Genomic DNA, 9845 nt, shown 5'->3' with positions numbered 1-9845 from the left:
TAAATTGCTCCCTTCACTCCTGCTCACATCACACATGGCATTTTTTACCGCAGTCTAAGTTATAACCAGCCTCTACAAACCTGAGCTTTGATCTCCCTTTTTATTTTCCATGTAAAGCTAATGGCTTCAAAAGTGAGCGTTGGTGTTCGGTACACAAAGCAGATTAGAATGTGACCTGAATTTTATGGATTCAGAACACTGACTCTACGATCCAAACAAAATCTACTCTGACTAAGAAGCTGTCAATATCTCTGATGACAAAGCAGTCACAAAGTCTCCAATAATACTTGATTATACAGAAGAAACTTGATCTTGCATGATCCTGCCCCCCAGCTCTGTCTATACTGAAGTGTCTCACAGCAGCATAACAAAGTTGATTTGAATTTAATAAATTAATTTTGTGAATACTGGTTAATATATTGATACACACGCACACGCACACACACACGCACACGCACACACACACACACACACACGCATGCACACAAATGATCAGTCATCATATATTTGGCAGTAAAATTGGGTTTCTTGGCTTCTCTGAAATTAGTCTAAAGGTTTTTCTGTAAGACAAGTTCACTGACCAAGGCATGTGGTTAAAAGAAAGGTGTCATGTCAGTGAAGTGACAGTGGCCTTCGAGTTTATAGTTTATACCATAAAAAAAACATCCATCAATACAAGTTATTTTACACAACAACCATTCTTCTACTTCTTCTTCTTCTTCTGATTCTTCTTCTGATTCTTCTTCTGATTCTTCTTCTGATTCTGATTCTGATTCTTCTTCTGATTCTGATTTTGATTCTTCTGATTCTTTTGATTCTTCTTCTGATTCTTCTTCAGATTCTTCTTCAGATTCTTCTTCTGATTATTCTTCTTCTGATTATTCTTATTCTTCTTCTGCTGCTGTTTCTGATTCTTCTTATTCTGATTCTTCTTATTCTTCTTCTGCTGCTTCTTCTGATTCTTCTGATTCTTCTTCTTTTTCTGATTCTTCTTCTTCTGATTCTTCTGATTCTTCTTCTGCTGTTGCATTTTCTGATTCTTTTCTTCTGCTTCTTCTTCTTCTGATTCTTCTGTTTCTTCTTCTTCTGCTGTTGCTTCTGATTCTGATTCTTCTGATTCTTTTGATTCTTCTGATTCTTCTGATTCTTCTGATTCTTCTTCTGATTCTTCTGATTCTTCTTCTGATTCATCTTCTGATTCTTCTGCTGCTGCTTCTGATTCTTCTTCTTCTTCTTCTGCTGCTGCTTCTGATTCTTCTTCTTCTTCTGCCTCTTCTGATTCTTCTTCTTCTGATTCTTCTGATTCTTCTGATTCTTCTTCTTCTTCTGCTTCTTCTGCTTCTTCTGATTCTTCTGATTCTTCTTCTGATTCTTATTCACACAGTCACTCACTTTGTCTGTCCTTTCTGTGCTACTGTAGAAACATGGCAGAGATGGCTGCCACCGTGGAAAGAGATACGCTTCTATGTAGATATAAAAGGCTCATTCATAGTGAACAAATACAACACTATTTTTACATTTCAGCGATTGGACACTAATGAAAATACACTTGTGGATATTATATTCTATTTCTTTTAAGTCTGTTCTGCTGACAGCTGCTAATTACACACTGCACCTTTAAGTAGCCGTTCAAACCATGGGTGTTGCTGAAGTAATTTCAACCCTTACAGCTAATTAGTGAAGCTTAAAATCCTTGCACTTGATCTTATTTTCTCTACATGTCTCCCTTCTTTCTCTGAACTAAAATCAGTTCTGGATAATTGCTTTTTTATCCTCAGATTTATCCCATCACTCTCTAGAGTTAGACTTGTTTTTCAAACTCCAGACAATCAGGAGTGTAGATGTGTTTTGCTGAGGTACATGCAGGCTCACTTTTTTGTTTTGCAGCAGCACTCTCTGTTTTATTCTGTTTCTTCCGAGGCCAGCTTTGAGTAAGCTGAGCTGAGTGTTCTATCAGTCTGGACAGCTTTATTTCTTTCTCCAAGGACATGTGTCTCAATCTGATTCTCTTTCTGTCTTCTGGCTGAAAACAAACAACGTGAAAGAAAATAGAGAAAACAGAGAGACAGCAGATCTTTTTTTCCAACCAGGTGCAACAAGTGCAGTGAAATAAAAAAGCACGGACAGATAACATTCTCTATGCTGCAGTGATCACTTATTTATCATGTATACCACACAGAATGTGTCTGATTTCAGCAGTCAAGCTGAGCAGACTTCTCACCTGCTTCACCCCCGGTGCATGTTGTGGCGTGGCCCCTCTCTGTCACCGCTTAGTCTGTGCCTTCATGGCAGGAGCAGCAGATGGAGCAGATGTTGGTGTCAGCGCTCTGCATGTGTGCAGGGATGCAACATTTCTCACTCCACCCACATGCTGTCTCCTCAGACGCTCTATTTGCCTCCTGCTATCTGCTTGTCTGGACGCCCTGTAAAGGTAAACTGTGGCTGACTTGCTCTGGGAGGAAACTGGTATACTTGTGTTGATCTAATAAACACAGAGAGACACAGAGAGACACATCCTGCAGACATACAGCTGCAGATCACTGTGGTTATTTAAGACTCAACACATTCCACAAGAGAGATAATCAGGATCATGTAAGTAAGTGTTGATCATCAGGGTTATGCAAGTTATATAGAACATATACTGACCTCTACTGTTTTATAGTGATTTTAAAAGTTGCCATATTCCCCAGTGAGGATAGATGATCACAAAAACTGAAGATTATCTGCAACAAGATGGATTAATCTTCGTCATTAGATCATTTTGGATCTCACTGAGCTCAGAGAGGCGGGATAGCAAATGATGCAACATCCACTAAGCTTTGTTAATTTGCTGCCCGTTGTGTCTCTTCCTGCATCATCTGATCAGTTGTAGTATGAAGACGTATTTGCTCACAATCTTGAGGAGTTATTTTTGTTTATTGGAGCAGTGAAAGTAGGCTACCGTGTTTTGGCAGTCGAAAAGAAAACACGGCGAACTCTCCAGAGGAAAATCAATCCATAGGTTCTGGAGCCTCTGCTCGGCTGGTGTCTTATTGATTTTCAACTTTGCTGCTATTCAGGGAAAGATGAAGAAGACGTCTCCCGCATGTTGTAACCCTCTTTTAAAAAAGGACACACAAACACCTACACACAGAAGACAACCATTCTGCTTTAGCTGTTATTTCGAGGTAGTGATTAACATAGAGGTGAACCCATCAACACAAGAGGTTACCTTGGCAACCAGGTCTGAGGCGCACTGAAGTCTAGGAGGAGAGGAGGAGGAGGGGCAGCTCTAAGGACGCACATTGCCACCCTGTTGCTTGTGCTCATTTGCTGGGCAGAGGAGTCGTGACTAAAGTCTGCTGTAGCCCCACCACCACCCGTCTGTGTGCTTTTTCTCACTGACTCACTATCATTAAAGAAAGGGAGCCAGTGAACACATCCATTCAGCTCTGTGTAAGAGATAATCATATGAAAAGACACAATACCTCCACTATGTGTGTTATTTCTGTCTGATGATGTGTTTATCTGAGGTCTCCTGGCAGTCAATGTGTGCGTTTGACGTCTGAGTAGCACTGATCAGAGCGTCAGGGAGGCTCAGTGCTGCGTCCAGGCTCCCCACGGCTCTCACATGTTGCCACAGCAAACACTCAGATCCCGTGTCTATTTACCACCGTCACAGCTGGAGCAGGGAGGGGGGGCGTGGGGGGAGGGGGGCACCTGTGGGATCAGCAGTGACTTTATTTAGACCCTCTCCTCCTCTAGCATCTCCACCACAAAACACTTTCCATTCTCCTCATCTTACCTCCGCTCCACCCTGTCCATTGGTCTGTTGGCCAAACACACACACACACACACACACACACACACACACACACACACACACACACACACACACACACACACACACACACACACACACACACGCCCAGACTGAAATAAACAGCTCTAGTGTTACAAGCCAGCTGGATCATGAAGGAGATTTACAGTGCATTTTTACACACTTTGGTTTACTTTCTCAGGGATATTCATTCATCATCTTATTAGCAGTCGACACAGATACTCTGATAATTTGATATATTTCATCACACACACACACACACACACACACACACACACACACACACACACACACTATCACACACAAAGTGTGATAGCACCAATGGCAGAGGAAGTGAGGACCCCCCTGAACTGGGCTGAGCCCCTGTAATGAAAATGTTTGTGGCATGAATAATGTAACGTATCCACTTAGGAGCCTCGGTCTGGCTTTTATTTATATTTGTACGAATCTAACGATGTGAACATTTCAGAAAGGCCATTCCAGTGACACACGTGATGATGCCTGTCGGCCCTTGCGCAGTATAATTGCTTGCAGCGTGTAGTTGCAAGTCTGATTGAGTGAAACATCATAAACATACATTGCTCTTTGGATAGAAGATATTAGAACTGTCAAAACAATTTCATAGAATTTTATCATATTATGCTAATCAACCAATTATGGACTCTTTCTTCTGTTTTTTAAGAAACGAGGGATAGATGATGAAGTTGGTTGCAACATTTTTAGATGGATAATTCCAGCAATGAGACACAACATGGTGGAGGCGTTTTGTGTTGCGTCTCATGTGGAGGAAAACGAGGACAAGCAGGAGGAAAAAGAGGAGTGCTGTCTGAATGAGCTGCATTAAAAATGTAAAGGCATATTTATGTTACACATCCAATATGGATGCAGCAACGGGGCTTTCATTTTGTTTGCATTTCTGCACGCTTTTTGGAAGCTTCAGAATACGGACTAAAAGTTGCAGTACCAACAGAAATTGTGGGGGCAGTGTCGAGCAGTGTAGCCAGACTAAAATGCAATATAGAAGAAAACGGAAGAACTTTTTGACGAAAGATTATTTGAGTTGGTTCGGTACAGGGTCAGACAACTACCATAAAACAGCTGGACTTAGCTGGAGCTGAATGTCAGTTGGACATCAGCAAAGGAGAAATTGAGGTCTGTGCAAGACTGGTTTGCTCAAGCGCCCTCTAGTGGCTGCATAGTTTAACATCTGTCTCAACCACAGACTGTCTAAAATATGGACATAGTATCCGTGACATCATCCATCTGTTTCTGAAGCTCTGTTTTGAGGCCAATCAACGGGGGGAGCGACAGTGTTGCTGTTGAGCAATTGTGACGTAAAGAGGCGGGCTTTGAGCCTCCTAGCCAACAGCTACAATGTTCCTGCCTAAGTCAGCTGTGCCTCTCATTGGAAGACTTGTAATCGCAATATCTTTGAAATTGACGCGTTAAAAAAAAAAATTCACCCCCCGTATTTGCTATCCAGACTACACTCGTCTTTTGTACCAGGCTGTAAACATGTTTATTTCTGCTGTAAAGACTGTCTATTTTGAATTGGTGTGTATGTGGTTTCCGGTACTTCTGGAGCCAGCCTCAACCGGATCCTCAATGAACTGCAGTTTTTCGCACTTGGACTCATATTGCATTGGACTCATATTTTTAGACCGGAGGTTGCCGCTTGGTCTCAATGCAAAGGATGTATGAGAGTTTGTGGGTAGGGATGGTCAGATTGTTTAAAATGTAGGCTTCTATTTTCATGTGTAAAGACAGCATGAATGAGCCTTAAGTCAGAGTTGGCTGAGTGTTAGCTACTCATGCTGTTTGCCTCTAGCTCATATCAGCCATAGCTAGTAGGAAGCTGCCAGCTAGCAGGAGTCATGTAGCATTTTTTTTACAGCATAGAATTTTTCTAATCATTGTTCTTAAGAGTGGAAAGATGTCATTGATTTTGTTTGTGTTTTCCATTATATGAACATAAATTTCACTCATTTTTACAGGATAACTAAACCTTGTTTTCCTTACTTACTCTGTTATTTTTGTGGCATCTGAAATCGTTATCACCTTCAGTTTCGCCCCTCCAAACCCTCACAATCCCCCTTCCCTGGATGACACGTTTTTTTCCTCCTTAAGAGATGATTTTCTGCAGCCTGAATTCTATCTCTCTGCTTACACCTCACTATTTGGACTGGATTGGCAGATCTCTCCTGGCTCTCAGAAAGTGTAAATAAGTGGCCGTGGCTGAACAGCCCAGGTTATCGAGTGTCCGTATGTCTGAGAGATGTGCAAATAATTTTACAGCTAAATCACTGTGGCACCCCTCTGAACTGTCAAGCCCCTCAGTTATCTTGTGTTACAGGCAGTCAGGGTTAATCAATGTCACTACTCGCTCATTGGGAGCAGACAGCTTCTTCAGAACGTGGCTGCAGGTGCTTGTTATTACCATGATGGTGTCATTGTAAATTTCCAGCCTGCATGGCAGACTGTGGAGCCATATTAAACAGGAGCATCTTCCCAGAATGCCTCTGACTCATCTGACATTTTCAGTCTGAACCCCAGTCCCCGTCTCTACAGCCTGCAGCTCTATCTCCCTCGCTCCATCTCTCTATCCATCTTACACTGGCTTTTTGCTGTTCTAATTCAAGGTTAACACTTTTTAAACATCCATCACCCCTTTTCCCTTTTTTCTTCACTTCTTACTCATTCTGCTCACAGACATTTTGTGTCACCATTTCCTTGTCTCTTTAAACATTCATCAGGTGAATTTCAATCAACCCCAGCTCTCATCGTGCCTCTGTGCTATAGCAGGATGTGTTTAAAGCACAGGGTCAGAAATCTGTGCCAGTGACTGTCATTTCCTCTCTATTTCTTCCTCATAGGACAGAAACAGTCACGCTTGCACCGGTTTCTTTGGTGCCGCTGCTGTTTGTTTCCACTTGATTCAATTTGGAATGTAATTAGGAGTGACTCTGAGGCAGGGGCCACGGGTTTATGGATAGAGAAATATCTCCCCCAGGAGCTCTCTGAAACAGGATTGACTTTGGAAGGCATGTCTAATTATGGTTTTGTACACGGCTCCATAGATACAGCTGCTTTCTTAGAGTTGTGACCGTGTAGATGGTCTGAAAAAACACTCATGATGCCGAGCACTGCAATGGATATCAAGCTGATTCCTGCAGGGCAGGGCCTAATGAGATCTGAAATAACAGACCTTTAGTGTGGACAGTGTATTTGTTTTTCAAATATGCCTGTAGCCCACCACACAGGGGGAGACATTTAAATTGGTATTGTGTGCATATGTGTGCATGTGTGTGTTAAACAAGCGCACCACTGAGAGAGAAAACATGTTCTGTGTTTATTTCCTCCTCACCTCTGAGTTTGCACTCCGGGTTTTTTTATAAGTTCAAGACCTGCAACATGATCACACAGGTCCCTGCAGGCATTCAGATAAACATTTCACACTGTACGTTGAAGCTACTGTATCAGGTGTTCCTTTCCACTCACTTTTACTGTGCAGCTGTCTGTGCACTGGAAGGTGTGAGGATTAAAAAATAACCTTTAACTTCTGAAAGCACATATAACATCAATGTTAGTGGGGCTGAGTTTCCTAACACCAGGACGACAAAGACCCTGTTTGAGTTACAGTGTTTCCATCTACAATACATGTCTTTTAACTGTCCACAAATTGATCAATCAACCATAGATCAGTTAAGAATCTAACCTATATTCTATTTCATAGACAGGGTTGTACCATTAAACAACCTAAGATAATGCCCTTTTATTAGATATCTGGAAATGTAAGGGAACAGAAGCTGACACTTTGAGATCACAGCTTATCTAGACTACATTATAATGTAACTGAATGACTAAAACACTGAGCTAAATGTGAAATGTCATGCCTTTTTAGAATAACCTGAATCTTCTACAGAGTTCATTTGGTGGTGAAAACATTCAGTGGGAGTTTTTCTGCCAGGCGTAATTTACAATCATGACCTGCAATACCGTCTAGACCTCTGCTCATATGCTTTGATTTAGAATTTATACTTCACTTTAACTTCTGAGATCAAAGCAGCTGAACAAATATGGAGGGGTACAAACTGTCTCTTGTTTAGAGGGAGAAAGAACTGCATTTCAGTCAGGCTTTGATGATTCTACTATCAGACAAGAGGCTTGTTTGTTCTTTTATTGCATCTGGCCAATAGTTTTCAGCATTGTGCTCTGAGGAGGTGCTGCCTGAGCCTCCCACCTCTTTTGTATGAGGAGTAACTGATGCCAGGGAGAGAGAGAGATAGAAAGAGAGCTAGAGGGAGAGGAAATGCAGGAATAATCCTTATACAGTGTCATTATAAAGGCTGAACCAGGAGTAAACCATTGTATTGGGATACTGCTTCATACATTTCTACAAGGCCTGGTGTCTCATAATTTACAGCACTGGACAAAAATGACCCTGTGCTTTTCTGTTTGGAGGTCATGTGTGGTGTTAACTGAAGTGTGCCAGAGCAGGTGTTAAGAAGACACTGATCACTGATTGAAGTGTAGACTTTTTGATTGGAGAGTTTTTTTCTGGTCAGTTTATTCAAATGAGATCTGCCTAGGAGTAAATATTTGACATTTGCATTGCAGTTTTTCACTTGTAATGGTCAAATCTGTAAAAATGTTGCTGTACTTTTGTCACTCATAGATTCATGTGTATGGTTTTTTGGATTAAATAGACTGCATACTATCAGTAATAACCAAATAACAGAATAAATAACAGAATAACCATTGTATTGGTTACTAAACCCTACTTGGCTCCCTTTCTTCCCAGTGAGCACTAACCAACATTTTAAAGTTGATATTTGGTTGGAAACAGGTTGAAGACAGGTCTGAATGTACAATACCTCTTTTCAACTACTTCAAATACTTCAACTACTTCAACTACTTCCACTGCTTCCACTGCTTCAACTACTTCACAGGTTAAAGACTTAGTCTGCTCTTTATAATTTTTGTATTTTTTTTCTTTATTTCACATTTCAAAATTCAACGCATTTGCTTTCAGGAAATGCAACCTTTCTAGCTTTATGTGAAGCCATGTAAGAGGAAAGTTCTATAAACCAGGGTTTCTCAAACTTTTTGGAGCCAGGGACCCCTTACAGGTGAGAACATTTTCCAAGGACCCCCTCATAATTGTAACATAGATGAAGCACATGCTTACTACCATTTGCACTCTTAGTTGCCCTTGGAACTATTTGTATTGTAAAGCTTATCAATCTAAATACTTCAGACCTGTTCCATGGTGATAAACAGATAACATTTTAATTTGAACCATGTAAATACCACTTGTGTACTTTAAAACAGAGGGTCATTTCATGCCTTGTGGACTCAACATGACAGCATGTATAATTTTCCAGTAATTGATCTTAATCGCTTTCAGAAAATTAACAGTAGCAAGACTAGTATATCCCCTCAAGCCACTAAATGGAATCCTAACAATGGTATATATGCTGTTTTTAATGACAGTACAATTTTATTAGAAATGTATTTTAATTATTTCATGGACCCCTATGCTATGGTACAAGGACCCCCAGGGGTCCCAGGACCCCACTTTGAGAACCACTGCTTTAAACCACATAGAAAGAGTAGGGGGGTCTGAGCTTTTCCATATAAGAGCAATGCATTTATTCCCATCATGGCCACCTTGATAAACCTCACATTGTTACGCCTTGTTACAGGGATGTAAGACGTGTCACCAAGCAGAACCAGTTTAGGTGAAAGGAGAGGAAAGGAAAGGTACTTTATTAATACCCAGGGGGAATTCAATTTTTTCACTCATACTATTTTTGGACATGCTACACATACATTTTCTTGGTATATACATACAAATGCACACACATCCAGTGAACATGCTTAGGGAGAGATGTCAGAGTGAGGATACTGCCATCAACCACCGCACCCAGAGCAGTTGAGGGTTCAATGCCTTGCTCAAGGGCACCTCAGCAGTGCCCAGGCAAGTGAACCAGCAACTCTCCAGCCACCAGTGGACTTGCCAAAC

The sequence above is a fragment of the Notolabrus celidotus genome, chromosome 14 (genome assembly GCF_009762535.1).
Source record: "Notolabrus celidotus isolate fNotCel1 chromosome 14, fNotCel1.pri, whole genome shotgun sequence".
NCBI lineage: Eukaryota > Metazoa > Chordata > Actinopteri > Labriformes > Labridae > Notolabrus > Notolabrus celidotus.
Note: the sequence above shows the minus strand (reverse complement) of the source record.